The following is a 23,701-nucleotide window of genomic DNA, read 5'->3' as shown; positions in this document are numbered from 1 at the left end:
GCTTTTTCTAAAATACTTGTACCATTTTACACTCCCAACAAAATCTATGAGAATTCTGGTAATTCCATATCCTAGATAACATTTGATGTTATTCTTTTTGATCTTAGCTACTTTAATGGGTATAGTCCTACCTCATTATTAGGCTTTTATTTGCATTTTCCTGGTTACTAAATATAATGAGTACTTATCATGTGTTTATTGTCCATTTATATATCTTTCTTTGTGAAGTGTCTCTTCAAGGTCTTTTGTTCATTTTTTTCAAAATCACCCCTTTCTTTTATACTATTGGGTTGTAGGGATGTTTTATAGTCTTGAAGAATACTACAAATGAAAGCAAATAAATACAAAATTTCATAATATAGTTTTAAGTCACTTAGTAGAAACATGAATTCTGTGCTATGGAGGAGAGAGGAAGAAGCAAATAATTCTGTAGTGGATGTTGAAGAACATGTGACGGCTCAGCATGGCCTGAAAGGTGACTAAGGTTTTGCTAAACAAAAGAAACTATAGAGCATGTAAGGAAAGAGAGGTGAGAGAGAGAATAGAAAGTCAGTTCCATGAGCACAAACTTTCCTGTTTATTTATTATTAGGTGTCTAGTACCTAGAACAATTTCTGGTGAATTATTAAGTATTCAATAAATATGTGCTGAAGAATGAATCATCGAATCCTTGCAGCCTACAGGTGCCTGGGTGCCATCAGTGATGCTACTGCAGAGAAATAACATGATCTTCTTTATTTTGAAGGCCAGCTTTGATGGCCATTTGTACAATTAATGTGAGAAGGTGAAGAATAGAAGAATCAAGTCTGGAATATTTAGGTGGCATTTAGTCATTAATTCAGCACACATTTATTGAGGGCCATTGTGTGCCTCACATAATTGGTGGGTTTAATAAGGATGAAAAAGATATGACTCTTGCTCCCACAGGGCTCACAGAATGTTTGGGGAGGCAGAAACAGAAACTGACAGCTACGTGACAATGCATTACATGATAAATGTATTCCCAGAGGGCATGTGTTTGCAAGGCCCTCCTTGGGCTTTGGCATCTCCTTAACTTGAGCTGAATCTACGTGAGTATCAACCAGAAGAGGGAAGTTGGACAGATATTTCTACAAAGATGAATTTGAATAAAGACACACCCTGAGACTCAGGTAATACAGTGAATAAGAAGCAATTTGGAATTCATAGAGGGATATTGAGTGTCTTGGTGATCATCAGATGAGGGATCTTACCATCCACCTTGGTGCTACTGAATCCCAAATATCCCCTGGAGCCTTGGTCATCCTGAAATGCAAAGCTTCCCAGAAAGATGAGAGTCGAATTTCCTGCTGCTCTTGTGTGATGGAAGCTAGAAGTCAGACTTAAGTTGATTTTAAGTAAATAAATAAAAGTAACATTGAATACATATCTGAATTTGCTGACTCAAATTTGTACTAATTTATAGCCATTACTCATTTTTTAGATCATGCTTCTTTATTTGCAAAGCTATTGCAAATCATATTTTAACTTTGATGTTAATAGCAACTTTGAAAAGGTAAGTGGAAATGGCCACAAATGGAGACATTCAGGACCAATAAAAGCCAAAATAGAATAAAACATAATAAAATAAAATGCAAGATACATCAAAGATTTGGGGATAATACTAAGATGTAATTATGAATAGTTAAAACATATTTTAACCTGAAGAAATAATAATTGCAAAAAACGCCATTGCGCCTGGGTATCATATAACAATATACTTAAAACAGAATTTAGCAAATATTGCAAACCCCATAAATATTAGCTTTTCAACTCTTCTCTGTGTTAAGTAAGTACAAAGAACAATTATTGAGAATATATCTATGTGCTACTGTTATTATATTAATCAACTACCCTGGAATGTAACCTGTTTATAATACGTCTTCATCTGTTTAAATTTGTTGGTAACTATATATCTCTGGGTGATATACATACATGTGGATATTATTTTTCATCATCTGTGTTTTCTAAATTTTCTACAAAGAACATGTATAACTTTTAGATAACCATAAAATATTAGTTACTTTCAAAGTCTTAAGTTTCTTTCCACACAGTGCATTGTCTATAGCAATATTACTTTTATGAATGACCTTAGATATGATACTCAATCTCTGAACTTCAAAGACCCTTATATAAGAAAAGGGAATCATGAATCCATTGTGTAATATTTTGCATATGGATTTTCCTCTTAAATAATATCATTGTTCTGGAGCTACTTTATACATTATTACATGCAGAGTTACCACCCCCATTTTTTTTTCATTGCTACCGAGTGTCCTTAGATGAATTAGCTAAAAGGATTCAACCCCTCCCTTTGTGATTGGACTTCTGGGTGATTTGTGGTGTTTTACTATTAAACATATATACTACTAACATGAAAATCCTTGTATTCTGGTTGGTTGTGCAGGTTATGCTGAAGTAGGAATGATAAAAAGGTAGAAGGCTTTATGGTAGAGAAGGTAGCCCTATTATTAACTGGAAATGAACCATCCTCTTTTTGCAATTGCATGGAAATTTCTCCCTGTTTTTGTGAAGAGCAATTGTGGGAAGAATGGAGCAGCTACTTCCTCAAAGGGACGTCAATCCATCAGACAGAGTTAGTCTTTTGTATTTTGCGAATTTATCTTTTGAGCTAGGGCAGAGAAATTGCTCTTTTACAGGCTCCTTCTCCTTTTTTTTTTTTTTTGCAATATACAGAAGTATCTTTGTCTAGATTAGATGTTGATGATTTTCCGCTTGGATTTATTTAGTCACTTGATCTGAAAACATTTAATTTGTCTGTAACTTTTCCTTTTTTTCTGAGCAAAAGTATCTTTAAAGGGTTCAAAAAAAGTCTTGTAATTTAAAGATGAGGACAGCCTACCATCCTGTCCTCTGTTTTCCAGCTAAGTCTACTATCTCAGTTTTAAGATCATCAGCAAAGAAGGTGGATAAGACACTTCTGAAATTATCATCCTGAGACCACATTATTTTCAGAAGGTAGGAGTTAAGTGGCCTCTGAAATCAGGGATTAATTTATTTTTAATATCTGATTTTTTTAGGATTATATTTTTGGCCAATTTTGATAGGTATGATCTCAGGGATATCTTATAATGTGAAGTGTGGAACTCTGTAGTCAAATGCTTATCATTCTAGTAGGTGTCATTTTGTTAATACATTTGGGTTAATAAAATTGGGTCTACATCCCTGGCCCCCAAGGCTCACCTTATGCATGGGGGTGATCAGCTAAGTAGTGAAACAAGGCAAGTCAAAAAGTTTATACCAAGCACAACTAAGACGGAAGAATAACAGCGTAGGCAGTGCTTTTGAGCAAGGGGAGCAGAGCCCTGCTCAGGCGCAGGACTGGGCCAACTGTCTAGGCTCTGGAACTCCAAAGAGGAAACACTGACAGGGTGTCCGGAGTGTTGAAGTGGCCCAGGCTGAGCACCAGAACACCCCGTCCTGGTCTCAGTCTTGGCATTGAAACTGTGGAAGAAGATCAATCAGAACGACATCAGTACAACCTTTATCAAAAATGTCAGGCATAGAAACTCGGAAGGAAGGTGAAACTTTTAATGTGGTTTAGCAAGAGGGATCAGTTGAAGTTCACCTAGCTTCAAGAATAGTTGGCCAGAGGTGGTTCTTGTGCATTCACTGCCATTGCCTGGGCAATTCAGATCTTGTCAGGAGGATGGGAAAGAGCGATCAGGGTAAAGGCCAGGTGCAAGAGGGGACGGGAGGAAGGAACAGCTTTGGAGATCAAGGACATGCAAGAGCCATAGTGGAAAGTTTAGTCCTTCAGTATCTCTTACAAAATGAGTAAAAGTATTTATTGAATGAAGGAATGAAAGAATGAACAATAAAGAAGAGAAGTGAAAATAGTGTGTAGCAAGATTTCTCAGGAGTGGCCCACTGCTTCTAGTGAGGTTGTTTATGAATGTCTCATGAAATAGTTGGCACATGAATTACAAATTGAAGGATAGATAGAGTTTGGGACATTTGAGAAGATGGAAGGACACTCAGCAGAGAGAAGAAAGCATGATGCCCTAGAAGTGAGAAAAAATAGGAAAGGGAAGGATAAGTAGCATTTTATAAGATGTGTTTTTTTTTTCAAGATTAATAAAATAAGTCAGAATGAGATGAGCATCTTGAGTTCCTATGTAAAGATTTTAATTATTCAATTCTTAAATGTCTTAATATTACCTCTCAATTAGGTAGCAATCATATAGCAAGATGCCATTTTGTTAATTTTGTTCTTGAGAATGTAAGTTGCAATTTGCTTCAGTTACCAAAAGGTGGCAAAGTTACATGCTTGGTAGTAGTGTTAAACCACCAGACTGCTTCCCAAACAAGCCCTCTGATTTTGTTCAGTCTGTGTCAACACACATACAACATACAATACGACAATGGGCAAAAGCCACATTGACGTTTTCAGTGCTGTGTGTTGATCTCTGTTCTTGGCAATGCTGCAGCATCACAGCTTGCAACATTATGAATCATAGCCTTGCCTTTTCATTTTATTCTTTATTTAGTACTCTAATTATCTAAATGAGCTTTGAAATTATGAGTTGAAGCTTCAGACTAGTCTCCGACTCTGCTATTCCCAGCATAAATTTGGTTCAATACTTTACATGTCTTAAAAACAAAAGAGCAATGTAATTTTTAATATATACTTCAAGTTATCAACACCTTCCTTTCTCCCTTATACCTTCCCAAGGAATAATCATGTCTTGAAACTAGAATGATTTTTTTTCTATGAGTGTTTCTGTATTAATTATTTACATTTGTCAGGGCCTCCATACAAAGACCACTAAGAAAACCCCTGTATTTGAATAAGCTGGGTATATTTCAATGAGGGAGAACATACGTCATAGGGATATGTGGAGCATCTCAGTTACAGGGTGTTAGAAAGGATTTGTCACAGATTTGGACTTGTGTTAGGTGAGTTTGGATAGGAATTAAGGAAGTGGGGCGTTGCTCTGAATTGTTTACTGTTAGGAAGCAGAGGTAATTCTATTATTGAATATGCTAGCATATTTTACCTAAAAGTAGGAAAGAATAGGACAAAACTAAAGCTGTAATTGGTAAAGAAGCAACAGTTACTTAAATTAGCCAGGATAGGGGATATTTGCTCCTGACTGTGGCTTGGACAACATTCCTGGTTTGCCTTTATTTAACATGAATTTAGATTGTTTTTATCTTGACGCATAATGGTCACAAAATAGCCTTGTTTGATGTTGATGTTCTGTGGAATTATTTATGTTCAGTGGAAGAACATAAAAACCATGTTATAAATCTCACAAAGGTGAGTTCCAGGCCATTTCCTAGCATCAGTTTCACTCATAGATGCCAAACGCTGCTTTTTCATATATCTATATCTCTACACCTATGTGCATATACATATATATCACTTAGGATACAAATCATTTAGATATTTTTATGTTTAAATTTATATTAATGACATCATACTATGAATTACCTTTACTAATTTGCTTTTTAGAATGTTCATTCTTAATACATCCAGTTCCTCTCTTTGAACTGTGTGTCTGGTATTACATTGTACAAATAAGCTACACTGAATCATCTATAGTTGGAAAGTCAGTTTAATTACAGTGTTTTGCTATTATAGGTAGTGTTGCCAAAAAACATGCTACAAATATCTTTTTTACATTCATGCATATGAGTTTCTCTAGGTGTTTATTCTAAAACAAAATTACCAGATTCCATAAGATGAACATTTCAACTTTACTACATATTGTCAAGTTGGTCTCCGAAAATGAACTGTATAAATTTTTGCCTTGTACTGCCTTGTTGGAGAGTTTCTGTTTTTCTATACCTTTCAGCAGCACTCATATCAAACTTAAATTTTCCCAGTCTTCTGGGTATGCAGCAGAGTCTCATTGTAATTTTAATGTGCTTTTCTCTAATTATTAGTGAGCCTGCCTATTTTATTATGTAAGTTTTAGCACTTTGGTATTTCCAATTTAGTGTGTAGCTGGCTTGCTTACATTATTTGTTCATTTTTCCATTGATTGTAGGTTTTTTGCTTATTGATTTGTAGTATGTTTTTTCACATGTTTTGGATACTAATCATTTGTACAGTCTATGTAACTTATCTTTCCCATTTTTATGGTATTTTTTTTCACCCAGAAGTTTTCACTTGTCATGTGATCAAACTTATGAGTCTTTTCTTTATTGTATGTTTTATTGGTCTCTTTTTAAAAGCCTGCCTTATTCTGATGACATAGTTATTCTCTTAAATTTTTTCCTAAAAGTTTTGAAGTTTTATTTTTTACATCAGGTCTTTATTTCACCTGATTTTGTGTGAGTGTGTATGTGTGGGTGTGAGTGTGTATAAAGTTTGAGGTAGGAATCTATTTTCTCTTTTTGACCATATGATTAGTCAATTGTCCAGCATGTTTTCCCCTGATGATTTATAATGTTGCCTCACTACTTAGTCTACTTTACGTATATACATGGATCTGATTCTAGTATCTATGTGTACTTACATTATCTAATTTGCCTAGAACTATGGCAGTATCAGAATATTTTAGTTATACTTCCTTCTTCTATTTCTTCTTCAAAGCCAACTTAGCTATATGTATCCTAAAGGTGAATATTTTCTCCATAATTGAATAAATTAAATGTAATTCTTATTGAATTCCCAAAGGGATTCCAAGGAACAAAATATGATGAACATAAAGTAACATGGAAACGTAAAGATTATAGACATTGGCCTAGGCAAAGAATTTGTGAAGAAGACCCCAAAAGCAATCACAGCATCCATAAAAATTAACAAATGGGACCTGATCAAATTAAAAAGCTTCTACACAAAGAAACTGTCATTAGAACAAATAGACAACCTACAGAGTGGGAGAAAATATTTGCACGCTACAGATCCAATAAAGGGCTAACTAGAATTTATGCAAAAGTCAGGAAAATCAGCAAAAAAACCCCCAAACAACAACAACAAAAAAAAAACCTTAAAAGTGGGCAAAGGACATGAACAGAAACTTTTCAAAAGAAGATAAATGGCCCCAAACCACAATGAGATATCACTTAACTCCAGTGAGAATGGCTTTTATCAAAAAGTCCCAAAACAACAAATATTGATGTGGATGCAGAGAGATAAGAACACTCATATACTGCTTGTGGGACTGCAAACTAATACAACCTCTATGGAAAATAGTATGGAGATAACTCAAAGAACTGAAAATAGAGCTACCATTTGATCCAGCAGTCTTACTATTGAGTATCTACCCAAATGAACAAGACATTCTATACAAAAGACATCTGCACCCAAATGTTTATAGCAGCAAAATTCACAATTGCAAAGATGTGGAAACAACCCAGTGCCCATCAATACATGAGTGGATTAACAAAATATGGTGTATGTACACCATGGAGTACTACACAGCCATTAATAAAAAATGGTGAACAAATACCTCTTGTATTATTCTCGATGGAGCTGGAGCCCATTCTTCTAAGTTAAGTATCACAAGAATGGAAAAAAAAAAAAAAAAAAAAACAACACATGTACTCGCCATTTAATTGATACTAATTGATTAACACCAATGTGCACATATGGGAAGTAACATTCATAGAGTGTGGGGCAGATGTGAGGGGATGGGTAAATCCACACCTATGGATGTGTTGCAAGCTATCTGGGGGATGGGCAAGGTTGTCTGGCAGTGCAAAGGCGATTTATGTAACCAAAGCATTTGTACCCCCATAATCTGAAATAAAAAATTTACAAAAAATTTTGGAATTTTTATTAGTGACATGGTATGTTATCTTCTTTTATTGAAGCCATTTATATTCTTCTATGATTTCAAAATTTTCTCTGTAAAGTCTTACAGATTTTTTTAGACTTAGCCCAAAGTACAGTTATTTAAAATATTACATATTCTGATTTTCATACATTGATCTTATATCCAGCAACCTTGCAGAATTCTCATATTTGCTAATATATTATGTGTATTATTTTGGATTTTGCTGTAATAGATTAATTATCTTTGTGACAACAGCTTTGTTCTTTTCCAGTTCGTATATATTCAATTTCTGTTCTTGTCCTATTTATGAGCAGCAGAAATGCTAGGTTATTCTTGAATTGAAGGGAAATGCTTCTTATGATTTACTCTGTAGTATCTATTTCCTGTAGTCTCTAAGTAGATAATCTTTAACAGGTAAGGACAATTTTCCTCTATTTCTGGCTTAAAGTTTTTTTTCTCCATGAATGCACACTGGATTTTATCAAGTCATTTTATTGCACATTTGTACAATAAATTTTTTTGCCTTAAGTCTGTTAGTGTGGTGTATTACAATATTTACCTGCATTCTCATCATATGAAGTTATTGGTGTTATATAAATTTTTTGGCAGTTGTTGGGACTTGTTTAATGACTGGTACTTGATTGGTGGTTATAAATGTTTTGTGTATATTATATTTGAAAAATAATATGTTTACTTTGTTAAGTTTCATATATATCCATTGGATTAGCTTAATTGTGTTGTTTTTGTTTTCTATATAATGGCTTTTGCCTGGAAATACTTAATGTGATATTAATTTTTGATTAGTAGCATTAAATTTGCTATCAACTTTTCCTTGATTTAGTATTTACCTGGCATATATATTTTTCCAATTAGTTTCATTTCATTTTTTTTTCCATTTAATTGGCTTATTGTATATTTTAAACTGATATAGATGGATTTTTTAATTCAGTTAGAGGCAAGTTTAATCCTATAACACTGTGGTCCACAACCCCTGGGTTGTGGACCAGTATCCATCTGTGGCTGTAGAGCTCCGCAGCACCTTCCCACCCCCAGCATCCATGGAAAAACTGTCTTCCATGAAACCAGTTCCTGGTGCCAAAAAGTTGGGGAACGCTGCTATAACATTCATTTTAATTTCTGATAATATGGCTTTATTTCCACCTTCTTATTGTCTCTTTACTGAGTCGTTTTCTTTTCCTTTTTCCTTTTTATTTCTATTGTATGCTATTGATCAGATTTTTTTATTCTCTTTTTGTCTCCTTATTTATTTAGAAGTTCTTATACCTTTACATTTTGAACAAGCACAAATACTTGACAAAGCCTTAATTTAATCAATATCTCCATTTGTTCTCAACCATTGAAGGACCTTTTGGTTTAATGTCCTTATTCCTACAGAACATACTCGTGTAGTTCTTTCAGTAAGGTTCTGTGAATTACAAACTCCTTCAGGCTTGGTTAGTCTATAAATATTTCACACTCACTCTTAAATGTCAATTTAGCTGGCTTTAAGATTTTAACTTGACAGTTATTTTCTCTCAGCACTTTAAAGACATTATTTCACTTTCAGTTGGATTATGTTGTTGCTTTGGAAGTCTCCTTTCACCCTAATTGTAATGGTTTTGTGGATGTTGTGACTTTCTTCTTCAGCTGCTTTTAAGGCCTTTTTAATTTGATATTTAGTAATTTCCTATAATAAATACAGTCACAGAAACATTTTTATTCACTCTAGTTGAGATATATTGTGCCTCTTGAATCTGAGACCTTGTAGCCAGGTGAAAGTCTAAGCCTTTATTGCTTTTGATATTCCCTTAGCTCAGCCTCTACATTTTCTCATTTTGCAAGTTCTGTTAGATATATATAGAGTCTCTTTATTCTGACCTTCATGTCTCTTAACGTTTTTATATTTTCCGTCTTATCTTTTTGCACTGTATTCTGAATGATTTCCTCAGATCTTTCAGCTCACTTTTTCTCTTGTGTGTTCTGCTAAATTTCATCAGGCAGGAAGATGAGTTCCTGAGTATGGTACAGACTCTTTGGCTTGACATCTACCTCTTGTTCCTACCATGTGACCTACTCTTCTCCCCATTGTACCCTAGTGTGTATAAAAAAATGAGTTTTTAAAAATATCTTTGATGATGTCATACAATTTCACAAGTTATAAAAATATACAGAAATTATTCCTGCAGCTTAGAACGTCTTTATCATCTTGATTGCATTAATTTTTCCCATTAATTTTTCCAAGACCCTGCTCTTATTTTTTCCTGTTTAATAAATTCTTTCACTTTTCCCAGTAGAGGATTAAAAGCTACGTCATCTGTATTACCACTGTGTTTTCTATACACTTCTCTTATTACTTTATTGCAATATTCTTGTTTTACAAATGTATTTCTTTACCTGTCCGTAAATTCTTTTTGGCCTTATTCCCCACATTCCCTTACATGTCTGGCGTAGCACCTGGCTCACTGTATGTAAATGTATGAAGGAGAAAACCCTAACCTAAGGTAAAATGTCTGATTTTAAAGACAGGATTAAATAGATAAAGGGAAAATAAAAAATTCCAAAGTTTCTAAAAATGTTAGTCTGAGTTTCTTTGGCAACCTTCTTAGCTTTAATTGAAGAATGATTTTAAGTATTTGTCAAAAGTCTGAAATAAACAGTATGAAAACGATGAGATTTTCATTTTTATTTAATATGAAATAAGGCATTATAATTCAAGATATTATTATTGAATCCTGATCATTCTTTACTGACAGTGTTATTAATCATCCAATAGCATAAAATAATTTCATTGCTCATTCATGCATTAAATTACTAGCTATGTCAGCTGCCTTTAAATATTTTGATAAGTACATGGCAGAGCTCATGGAAAATATTAACGAAAATTTATGTGACTAAACATAATAATAGGTATTATTAAAGAGGTATACTACCTTAAGCACAATGGGAAACATATATGTTTCTCTTGCCTTATATTAACTAGAAATGGATGAAATAAAGCTTAGGGTTTCTAATTTCAATTAACTAAAATGATAATAAACTTTGAATAAATAAATGCATAAAAAACTATAAAAATTATAAGTAAATCATCCAAATCAATTTCTCCCCTAAGTATTATTAAAACCCTTTTGACTGCAAATTATGTGTTGATTGTTGCTTAACATCATGAGTATTTTAAAAAGGATTTTTCAATATTATTTTATTGTTATTACCATTATGATTATTTTTTCAAACATTCAATTATAGCATAGCATTCTTTTATAACTAAATAATATACTAAAAATTTTATCAAAAAAGTCCACATCTCACATTATTATAACTAGTAGAGGGAGGAAGGCCATTTCCCCCACTATTTTGATGTTACTGTATAAAGGTGCTCGACTGTCATTTTTTGTTATGAGTCTGGAACACTGTTGTTGAATTGCTGTCTTCATACATCTAGAATTACTCTTATTTTGATTATTACATTAAAATGACTCTGATTTGCTGTCCTGCCTTCTTGTTTGCCACTGAAGCAAGAATAAACCTTCGTCCCTGGAGGCTGGTTCAGGGGCCTGTGCCTGGCTGTGCCCTTGACAAATGAACCTTCTTCCTGCATCCACCTCAAATGTCACTTCTTGCTATGTCTCCTGTTGGACATCCCCTGACTTTCATTTCCCTGATGGCAGGGAATCATCAGGCATATTCCTTCTAGTAATACCTCTAGAGCGCCAAACCTGGTTGGCTGGCTTTGTCAGAGAAGGTATCAGGAGGCACATTCTGCTTACACAGAATCCTGTTGGGACAGTGTCAGTCTCTTACAATTCTATCTCTTAGCTAGGAACTTACATTTCTGGCCCTTGTCCTCTCTAACCATGGGCTTCAACCCTGATACCAAGATGCCAAGCAAACACTGGACTGTGACTTAATGATGAGGATAGGCATAGGCAGAAAGAAACAAAAAGAATTCTTGGGTTATTTTGAGCCATGACAAAAGAGTTTGGATGGGTTGAATCCTGTTTCTCCTCCTCATTCTTGGCATTTCATTTTGACTAACACTAAGAGATTTTCCCACTTTCATGTTAAAGTATAGCCTTTCAGGTCTGTTTGGTGTGATCTTCTTAGGTGGCATTTTCAAATGTCTGAAATTGCGCATCCAACAGGACAGATTTGACTGGAATGATGTGGTTACCATGGTACTCAAAAGACAGCTTCCAGAAAGAAATACGTCTCCTTCACAAACAGAAGTAAAAACTGAAAATAGAGTGTCATATTTTCTTTCCAGAAATTGAGGACAAGAAGTACAGTATATGTTAGTAAAATGCAAAGCCTAATTTTAGGTTTTATAACTTCCCCATTACCTTAAATCTAATCTATTTAATGAATTTTAATTATGACGTTGGCTATCGCATGAGTCATATTATTACTCCTGCAGCTCAGTCTGGTAAAGAAGTCAATATTCTGGCAATCTATTATAATATGAGCTACTTCATGAAACTGCTCATCTGAAACTCATGGGATTGTCACTACATTCCCCGTAGATTTCTACCCACATTAGTACTATTTTTAGATCTAAGTACCATATGGGAATTAAACTACATAGAGGAATCACAGTGCATTTTCTAGAAGGTTTGAGCTGGATGAAAATTTTGTCCATTTGTCTCAATTTGCACATGAAGAAAGTACAAGACAAAAAAGGTTATCTGATTTATCCAGTCAATCAGGTGATTAGAAATAAAGCCAGCCCTTGCTTATAGATCATGTATTATTACTTTTCTTACATTTTCTTCCAGATTTCTTATTGCTTACTTAGCCACTACTAACACAAGATTTACATCATGGGCTAGTCTACCAGTGGGAAGCCTTTGTTCCTAAAGATAGGTGATCATTGCTACACTTGCCCCTGAAAATTGAAGTAATATTTTTGCTTTCAGGGCTTCTGTTCTTAAAAGAGTGTAAGGGACCTTGAAATGATCTTGAATGATCTTTTGTTTTTCTATAGGTTGCTGAGTCTGGAAAATTCCATGTTATAAATAATTTAGCTATGTCTAGATGTCTCTGCATCTTTAATTGGTGCCTGAGATGGTGTCTTTAGAGATGAGATGCACCATGCCTTTACCAGTAACAGCATCTTGACTATCTAACTTCTGGAAAATATGACATAAGTCGTTACAAAAAAATGTAAAGTATGGAAACCGTCATCAGGTAGGTCATTACACTTGACCATGATAAAACTATCAGTTTATGTCATTTAATTTTACCTGAGTTCTCACTGCTACTGATAATTTTTTGTCCCCTCTAGTTGATGCTGTTAATTATCCCATGATCGCTATTACAAATGCTTTCTCTCCTCTTTCAGTCTTCAAAGTCTGTGTTTGTCACACTAGTGTGTGTTGGGAGACGGGAGCTGAAAGCAGTAAAACTACTTATGAGTGACTTAAGCAGAAGGAAATTTACTGGCTTGATATTGAAAGCTCATGGCATTGCAAGGATAGAGAAACAGCCTTGAATAGGACAAGACAAAGGCAGCTCTGAAAGCCAAAAAGTGGGAGCTATGGTGATGGTTATTTGGCAGGAACCTGTCGGGCCCAGCTGCTAGGGAGTGAAAGCTCCCACCCTTTCTCTATTCTTGCATCATGGTTCAAAGTCCCAGGAGTAAATCTTTTGGCTAAGCCTAGGACACATGTCTGCCTCTCGCCTGTATGGGGTGGTAAGAAGCAAGATCCACCTACTTCAGCTTTTGTGATTAGAGGTAGGCCCATAGATTTCATATTGCAGTGCACACACACACATTGGGCATAGGTAATTTCACAAAAGGAATTTGAGGTGTATTGAGAAGTAGGAAAGGGTACCATTTGCAAAATAACAATTCTTTAGTAATCTTTTATACTAATTCTTTGCAGATGGCCATGCTTCAGATTAACTGAAAAGATTAATGCCAATTGAAGTGAGCTGTATAAATCTTCCTTTTCTCCCTTTTTCCTTCTTTTTCAAAATAAAGATCCCTTGTTTTCAAACCCATCTAACTTTTTTTGTAAATTTCTATATCACATATGCTTTCTTTTTCATCTTCAATCTCATTAGTACTGCCCTTTTCTTCTTGACTTTTAAGATCTTCACCTCCTCATCTCCAAATATTAAAAAAAAAAAAGACTTTTCTTTTTCCTTAAGGTGCCATCAAATCTTTCCAGTTTCTCTGTGAATGTTTCAAAAGTGGAGGCCACACCCACTAGCTTTGCCCCTTCTGTGCTTCTTGCTCCCTGTTCTCCCCTGCACATCACCGGTCTGGAATTGTTTTCTCAAGGCAACAGGGAACTGTCCAGTGCCGACAGTCTTTTGTCCCTCCTCGATCTCACTGAGCCCTCAGAACTCTGTTGGTAACATGTCTTTGCTTGAAAATCTTTCCTCCTGTGTTGCAGCATTACATTCTATTTTTAAATGTCTCCGATCTCTTGTTTTCTGTCTTTATCCTGGAACATTTTGCTTCTTCAACAAATTATATGTGGGTGTTCATCAATGATATATCTTTCGATTTGTCATCACTTCTATTTCTTTATACCACAATCTTTACTGACCTGTGGCCACATGAAGATAAACAGCTCAGATTCCCCCTGGTATAAGGAACATGGTACTCCATTTCTTCATTTTTTTCCTTGTGCTTCAATATGCCTCTTTTATGAAAGCTACTATTCTTTACTTTTTAGACTATTTATATATTTTGCTCTAGTTTTCTGTAGAATACCATTTTCTGGAGTTTATGGGACTTATTACTTTATTTACCAAATGACAGTTGCTCAATAATTCTTAAATTAATGTTAATACAGTGGACAATAGACATTCTAATAAAAGTCTTTAGAAAATGGACTATAACAGAAACAAAAGTTAGATAACGAAGCATAACTTTGTGACACACTAAGATTTTATGACTACATGGTACCACAATTGTTTACTGAACTTCTTGAATTACAAATATTTGAATTTGTTTCCATATTTAAAAATCTATATTGGGGAGAAGACCAAGACACCATTTCACGATTTACTCTTTCAAATATTAAAGTGTCTACTTAAAAACCATTATATATGTCTTGGAAATAAAAGGAGAACCTAAAATTTTTAACAAAAATTAAGTGCCTGTTTTGGGGAAAAATGAAATTAATTTATTGGCAATTATTACTTATCTATGAGAAAAAGAGCTGATTCTTTAAATCTTTAACTTATTAGGACTAGTCGATTTATAGCTTGGTCACATTGCTTTATCAGAATACATTTCTTATTGATTCTGTGGCAAATATAACATAACTGAATTGCAAATCAGTCAGTAATTATATATATTTTAAAGTGTGAACAGCCAGCTGTTATAGAATAAAATGTGATTGTGTTCTGTAATTCTAATTTAAACAATATTTTATTTATTTATTTATTATTTCAAAATATTAAGAGGGTAAAAATGTTTTTGTTACATGGATACCTTGTATAAGGCATAAGTCAGGGTTTTTAGTGTGCCTGTCACAGAATAGTGTTCATTGTACCCAATAGTTTTTAACCCTCATACCCTTCTGACCCCCTCTGACCCTCTCCTCTTGGTTTCCATTGTCCTTTGCATATCTTTGTGTCTGTGTGTGCCCATCGATTAGCTCCCAATTACTAGTGAGTACATGTGGTATTTATTTTTCCATTCCTGAAATACTTCATACAAAATATTTATGGTGATCATTTTGTTTTTTCTTCACTAGCAGTGATCTTTCAGACTTACTGATAAATTTTCAGTTGAAGTAAAATTAGAAATGACAAAGTAATTTAATAAAGAAATGCCTTAATGTGACATTTAAATATGAATACTAGGTAAATGATTTTTTTTAAAACTTTCTGATGTTAACTCATTAAGCTGAGGAAAACATACACCTTTCCCTTCATCAATCATCTGAAAATTAGCATGTCTGTCTATCTACTCAACTGAACATAGCTACAACCCATACACAGACCCAGAAAAACAAAAATTTGAACATATGCTTTAATATTTTATCCTTCCTCCCCAAAAATACCTTAAGTAAAATCAGCAGGTATCTATTTTTTCAGTAAACAATTCCATTTCTTTTTAGCCTTCTATGAAGGTTAATTAGCATTATTTCTAAAGACAGGGGCTTTACTCAATCCTAATAAGACTTGTTAGAGAGAACTCTAATGATCACATTTTGGTTTCACAGAAGTGTAAATTTTAGAATCTAATTTTCACAGGAAGGTTATACCATCTGTCTACATGTTAATTTATTGCTTCAAATGCATTAACTTCTTAGCACCTTGTATTTGTCACATAAATTTTGGCATTGTTTACATATTAACCCTTGTGTTCCTAAAATAGCATCTAAGAATTCTTACTCTAAGTACTCCAAATAATAACACAACTTTAAAAACAAGAGTAATAATTAATATTATATTCATTATGATTGAAGGAATATATAATGCTATTTCTAATTCTCGAAGAAAGCTAAGTAGAGAGAGTTCTATTATATGACCTTTAGAAATACGTTAATCTGTCTCTTTGCCTCAGTTTTACGTACTTTAATTTACATGGCAATTCATCATACCTACTTTATAGGAGTATTTTAGTGCTTCCTGGGCAAAAGCCAAGATGGCTGATGCCTCAGAGGGAAAGAAATATATCACAGAAGCCCTTGAGCAATTTTAGGAAGTGCCTGGAAGTAGAGGGAAGGGGTGTAAGTCTGGAGTAGAATAGTGAGGGAGGAGGTGGAGACCTGAGTGTTCAGGGTGACACCATGGTGTGGAATAGGGCAGAGAAATGTTGCAGAGATGTATAAAACTGAAGGCCACAAGCCACACCCCTGATGAACATGTATCTCTGTAAACCACGTAAAAATGAGAGAAGAAAAGATAAAAACCTAAGCTACTTTTAGTATTGATTTAACATGCTAGCTTGCCTAATTAACAAGGAGAAAAAAGGAAGGCCAATAGACATAAAAGAATGAATATGTAGAATCTCTGAGGTTAAGAGAACAGGAAAAAAAAAAGCTTAGAGAGATTGCATTTTATACACCATAATTAAAAATTCCAGTGGAATGAGTCATTTTCTCTGGAATGCATATGTCAGAGACAAATATAATGAGCTTTAGCAATGAAATGATCTATGATCTCTTTGAGAATATTTGGAAGAAAAAAAGGAATAAAACATTTTATCTGTTCCTACAGCAAAAATTGTGATCAAATCACAGATATTCTCATACAAAATGGTCATTAGAGATTGTATGAGTCTAAAGTTAAAGGGACATAATACTGTAAATTTGGCACAAAGACCCTAAATATACAATGTTCCTCTACAGGGAAAATATCAGCACAGGTAATCCTGGGATGGAAGAGGTCAGAATAAGCCAAAAATGAGTGAGTGAGTATAGGGGATGGTGTCATTACTTGCTAATCAAGACAATGAGGAGAAGAGAGAGAAAGCTATGTGGCCTCCTCCTTAAAGAGGAGGCTGAGAAATAGTCAGAAATCAGGGGCAAAACAACTACGTTTGCTAGATTGAGTTCTTTGAAGATAAAAATTCCACCATTTTAGTTAAAACTGTTTGCTCAAGGTAAAGGTAAAGTGAGGAAGATAAATAACAAGGAAACACTGGAGAAACACCACAGGATTTTTTAGTGTACAAATAAATCAAGGAGGAGATATGGAGAAATGAAGATGAATGGTTTTATAGAAGCCCTAAAAACATGATATGACCATAATTAAGATGATGACAACAACTCACATTTATGGAACATTTTGTATTTGTGTTTTGTATTTGTTTGCCAAAAATGTTTCATTTCCTAGGCTCATTTATTTTATCCTTACGACATCATATCTTTTTAGAATATGCATCCTTTTTATCTCCATTTTATATAGAGGAATCTAAGGCTTTGAAAGACCAAGGTATTGGTCTAGGATCCAAGCTGGTTAGTAGTAGAAATAGGTTCCCATCTTAGCTGTCTAACCATAGGAGAACAAAAGGAGTTAGAGTTCTTAATCTTTATAGACAGGAAAAAAAGAGATAATGTGCCAAAAGAGCAAGTTTTTATCATGACAAAAGGTATAAGAACAAGGAAAAGTTATAGGAGAAAAATCATGTAGTGAAACGGGAATCCTATTTATCCTAGTATGCTAATCACACTAACTACACTAGTATTGTCATTTTGTTTATTCATCAATTTGTGAGTAAAAGAAAATAAATGACAACATGCTTGTCATGTAGACCAATAATTCAGAGCATAGGCTCTGGAACCAGATAACTTGGGTTCAAATCCCAGTGTTCCAAATTATTAGCTGTGTGATCTCGTGTAAACTTTTTAAAGTCTCTATGCTGTTTCCTCACTGTAAAATGGGGGTAATAATTGTACTTATAGCATAGACTTTGTTCGGAGGATTAAAAGAGCTAGGATTTGTGAAATGTTCAGAAAAATACTTGGCATTTAAGTGCTATGCTAGTATTTCTTTGAAAAATCAATAAATATGATATATTTGTAATAGATTAAAAGAATCTCTCTGGGTATATGTGCCATCATTTTCTTTTCTGTTTACCTTATACACAGAATCACACATTTTTATAAAGGAGAGACTTTACAAGTCATTAGCAGTTAACCAGTAGGCCAAATATAATATTAGGGGGAAAAATGTACTGTATTTTGTTTAATATTTATAAACTATGATTACAACTATGTAGAAATACATAGAAAGAAGATAAGATGAAAGTACAATAAATCTTTCACATTTATGGATTTGAGTACTGAGATTTTTGACAAATTGAGAATGGCTTTGAAAATCTGTGAAGTTTTTGATTTTGTTAGTTATGGTGGTGTTTTGAACTAAATTGCTAGTGACTAAGTCAAGTCAAATGCCTGGAATTAGCATTTAGAATGTCATGTACTTATTGCAATTTAAACATAGCATGTGAAACTGGAAAATACGTAAGAATTGATGTAGACCTCCCCAAGTTATGAATAGTACAAGTAATCAGACAATAGTAAGTCATCAGTAGTACAAGCCTGTGCTGAACTGACACTTTCCTGAGATCACACAACTAACTAATAAGAACAGAAGATAAAAACGACTTTCAGAGAAGTGGTGTCCTTCCTCATTCAACAAGTAACAATTCAACATTTACAAAGATTGTCACAGGCTAGTAATGAGATGTACCAAGCAAGCCACGTTCTGGTCCATAAAATTATTCTCAATGAACTTGAAATAACTGAAATTATACGTAACATGTGGCTGTATACAACTAAATTATTAGTAACCAATAACACAAAGATAACTAGAAAATCCTCAAATATTTGGAAACTATTCAACACCTTTCCAAATAACAAACAAGTTAAAGAAAAACTCACAAGAAAAATTTGGAAATATTTGAAATTGAATGAAAAGAAAAACATATTTAACACATCAAAAAGTGAGATGCAGCTAAGTCCTGCTTAGATGGAACTATATAGCATTAAGTGCATATATTGAGAAGAATGAATGAAAGAAGCAGCAATGTCTAGAATCAATGACCTAAGTTTCACTTTAAGAATTAGGAAAAGAAGAGCAAAGTAACCCCAAAATAAGTAGAAGGAAGGAAATAATAATAAGAGAAGAAATTAATAACATGGACAGAAGGAAAATAATAAGCAAAAATCACTGAAATGAAAAGCTAGTTGAGTAGATCAATAAACTTGACAAAACTCTACCCAGAGTGGTTAGTAAAAAAGATAGAAGACACAAATTGTCAGTATGAGGAATGACAAAGGGTATGTCAGTACAGTTAGTTACTACAGATATTAAAACAAGGCAGTTCCTTAACACTGTCATGGCTTGTATAGTGTCTTCCTTAAGGAATTTTCTCTACCAAAGCTGGTAAAGTATCAGGTTTGCCATCCTGACTCTTAAAAATCTATTAAATATGCTCATTGTGAAAATTAGAAGACACATTTTGAGCCAAATTTGGAAATTTCATAGAGTATCAAAACATTGAAAAATTTATGTGATAATTGTGATCCTTTAGGAATCTTTTTTGTTTTTTTTTAATAAATGTTAAGACTGTATGCTTTGAAGGATGGTCATGATCATAGGAATCAGAACATTAGAATATAGATTACTTCTCCTCCATTTCCCAAACTGAATCCTATTAAATCACAACCTTGCCATAGATTAGCTAGTGTGGGTGTAAACTAGCCCTAGGATACTGTTTTGTTTCATAGAGCTTCACACTTATATCCTATTAGTAAATGGAAAAATTTGTATTTTCAGTTTTAAGGAAAACATTTTGATCACAGACAATTTCTTGGGTAATTGATATCTGGAGTAGGCTGTACTTTAATTAATTATAGATAGGAAACACAGGAATCACTGATTAAAATTTGAAAAACATAGATAATTTAGCTAGAGTATATATAGCAGAAAACATTCTATTACCTATTTAACATCCCATAAATATTTAAAGCATATAAACTCCATGGAACCAGATAAATTATTTAGTAGCATATATTGAAATAGAACTAAGAGCATGGAAATTAGGAAACTGAGAATTTGAACAATATGTTAGGACTCTCTTTGATTAGACTGTAGAATAACTAAATAAGACTTGGGTACTTTACAACCAGCCTGGGAATCGCAGCCCTAGAAAGCCATTTGGAAGAATGTGCGGCCCAGTTTGCCTATGATCCATTTTAGCAATAAGACCAAAGTTACAGTTGTCACCCAACTAAAGCTAGTCTTTTATTTCCTCCAATCTTGATGAAGTTGCTCACACATATATACAATTAATTAACTAATTAAATAGTGCATGACTGATATTCTCTTTTCACATTTGCCTTCTAAAAGGTATCATCATTCTGTGCTACACTTTCATCTCCTCTTTCTTTGCTTTTGGAAATTTTTTAAGTATGGATTCAATTTATCTAATAAATATTGTGCTATTGAGATTGTCTATATCTCCTTGGGTGAATTTTGATAATTTGTGACTTTCATCTAAGTTACCAAGTTTGTGAACATAGAGTTGTTCGTAGAATCCCTTTCTTATCCTTTTAATGCCCATGGAGTTAGTAGTGATGACCCCGCTTTCATTTCTGATGTTGGTAATTTGTATCTTTTCTCTCTTTTATTCTTGGACAAACTGGCTAAAGGTTTATTAATTTTATTTTTTTTCACTGAAAGAACCAGCTTTTGGTTTCATTGATTTTTTCTATTGTTTACCTCTTTTCAATTTCATTGATTTCTACTTCTATTGTTATCTCTTCCCTTCTGTTTGCTTTAGGCTTAATTTTCTCTTCTTTCTCTAGTTATCTTAAGACAGTAGCTTAGGTTATTTATTTTAGATCTTTCTTCATTTTTAATGTATCGATTTCCCTCTAGGCACTTCTTTCTCTGCATCCCACAAATTTCATTAAGTTGTATTTTAGTATTCATTTATGTCAAAATAGTTTAAAATTCTCTTGAGATATCTTCTTTGACCCTTGTGTTATTTAAAAGTATATAGCTTATTTTTCAAATATTTGGTATTTTCCATCTGTCTTTATGTTGTTTATGTTTTACATTAGGGCCCTTAACATACTACTCACAGTTATTTTAAATTCATGGAGACACAGTATGGTTGGTTTTGGTTTAGACATCAAGTTTCCAGCCATTTGATATTTCATGATATAGAATGCTCTTCAAGAAAATCCCAGAGCACCCCATCTACATTCTTGTCACCTCTTTCTTGGTGTCAGGAATCCAACAAGGAAGTATGAATTAAGTAAGTCTGGAGTAAAGAGAAAAGCTTGTCTAGTTACTATTGTTCTGGGTTTATTTGGACCTTCCTTTTGTAGGACATTCACCTTTCTGCACTTACGCCACACCGTATAGTTGGAATTCATTGAAGGGTATGGATATATTTTCTCTAGTAGACAGGAATTTCCTGGAACAAATTATACTCAATTAAAAGTGAGTAACACATACTTGGTTTCATGTTACTTAATTAGTGTAGTATTATTTTAGAAGATTAAATTGTCTCTATCTCTTGTTTTTTTCTCTCTTAAATGTATGGACATGTCATTGATTCCCAAACTTTGAGGCTCCAGTCCCTGAAATTTTTGCAGGTTTAACTTAAATTCCTTTGAATTTCTTATTTAGTTTTTATCTTAGTGATTAGTCATATTTTTAACAGCTTTATTGAAATATAATTGACATACAAAAGCTGCACATATTAAATGTGTATAATTTGATGATATGAACTTATTTCTGTATCCATGAAACCATAACCACAATCAAGACATTGAACATATCTTCTCCCTCCTCCAAATGTCTTCATTCATCTTGGGAATTCCTTCTGCTTGTCCCACTCAACCCCCTCCTTCCATTTCTAGGCAATTACTGATTTTCCTTCTATCACTGTAGATTAGTTTACATTTTCTAGAATTTTAGATAAATGTAATCATACAATATATACCCTTTTTTGCTTATTTCACCCTGAATAATTAAGCATAATTATTTTGAGATTCATCCATATTGTAGTGTGTTTCAAAAATTTCTTCCATTTTATTGTCAAATAGAATTCCATTTTATGTATATATCAGATTTATTTATTTATTCTCTTGTTCATGGACATTTAGGTTATTTTTAGTCTTGAACATTTACAAACCAAGCTGTTACAGATATTCTTATAGAAGTCATAGTATGGACATATGCTTGCATTTCTCTTCAGTACACATCCAGGTGGGGGATGGTCATATGATTGGTGTATATTTAACTTTTTAAGAAATTTCTAAAATGTTTTCCAAAGTTTGTTTTACCATTTTACATTTCCACCAGGAGTGCATGGAGGTTCCACTTCCTCCCCATCCTCACCAACACTTACTTGGTGTGGTCAATTTTCTTAATCTTAGCTATTCCAATAAGTGTGTAGTGATATCACAATGTGGTGTTAATATCCATTTCCCTAATAAATAATGATGTTGACTGTCTATTTGTATTTGTATGTTTATTTACCATTCATATATTTATTTGGTGAAATGTTTCTTGAAAACTTTTGCGAATCTATTAACATGGTATGTCTCTCCAATGATCAAAGTCTTCTTTAATTTTTCTCAGAAATATTTTGTAGTTTTCAGTGTTTGGTTCTTAACTATTTTTTGTCAGATTTATTCCTAAATATTTCATACTCTCTGATGCTATTGTAAATTGTATTTTTTAAATTTCAAATTGTCTTCTGCCAAAACACAAATTTCTTTTTTCCTTCTTGCACTGTCTAGAACCTTCAGTATATTCATGCACGTATTTGGTAAGAGCAAACATCTTTGTTTTGTTCCTTATCTTAGGTGGAAAACAGTCAGTCTTTCTTCATTAGGTATGATGTTAGATGCACCTTTTTTGTAGAAACTCTTTATCAGGTTGGGAGAGTTTCCTTTTCTTCCTATTTTGCGGAGAGTTTTTAAAATCAAGAATGGATGTTGTTTTCTCTTAAATTTTTTTGCTAAAAATATTACAGAATTTAGACCATTTACATTTAATATTATTGATATGGTTAGGTTTAAATCTATCATTTTGCTAATTATTTTGTTTGCTTTTTCTTTGTTCCATTTTTCCTTTCTTTTTTTATTGATTGATTTTTTATTCCATTTTATATCTTTTCCACACTTATTAGCTATAACTATTTTGCTATGTTAGTGGATGTTTTGATGTTTATAATATGCATTTTAACTTATCACAATCTACTTTCAAAACATTTTGTACTTCATGTATACTGTAAGAACCTTGCAATTCTATGCTTCATTTCTCCCCTCTCAGTCTTTGTACAGAGATATATTGTTCTGCAATAATTTATTCTCAAACATTTTAGCTTTTACATGTATATAAATCGTATATTACATTGCTATTTTTAATCTAATCTATTATATTTTAAAATACTTATGTGTTAATTTTTAGAATAGTTTTAGATTTACAGACAAATTGAGAAG

At 33.3% G+C, this 23,701-nt stretch overlaps 1 protein-coding gene across 4 annotated transcripts in view; it reads left to right on the top strand.

Moving 5' to 3' along the window:
• Positions 1–23,701, top strand: part of GPM6A (glycoprotein M6A) — a 300,930-nt gene that overhangs the window by 88,376 nt on the left and 188,853 nt on the right. Inside the window, exon 1 of one of the 4 annotated variants that reach the window (XM_069493117.1) lies at positions 4,687–4,938. The exons of the other annotated variants lie outside the window; for them this stretch is intronic. The gene's annotated coding sequence lies outside the window, so the exon portion shown is untranslated. Of the gene's footprint in view, positions 1–4,686; positions 4,939–23,701 lie in introns of those variants that run through there. 4 annotated transcript variants of the gene reach the window in all.

Source organism: Eulemur rufifrons, chromosome 18, assembly GCF_041146395.1.
Source record: "Eulemur rufifrons isolate Redbay chromosome 18, OSU_ERuf_1, whole genome shotgun sequence".
Taxonomy (NCBI): Eukaryota; Metazoa; Chordata; class Mammalia; order Primates; family Lemuridae; genus Eulemur; species Eulemur rufifrons.
The sequence above is the reverse complement of the archived record's forward strand: the minus strand, read 5'-3'. Positions and strand labels throughout refer to the sequence as shown.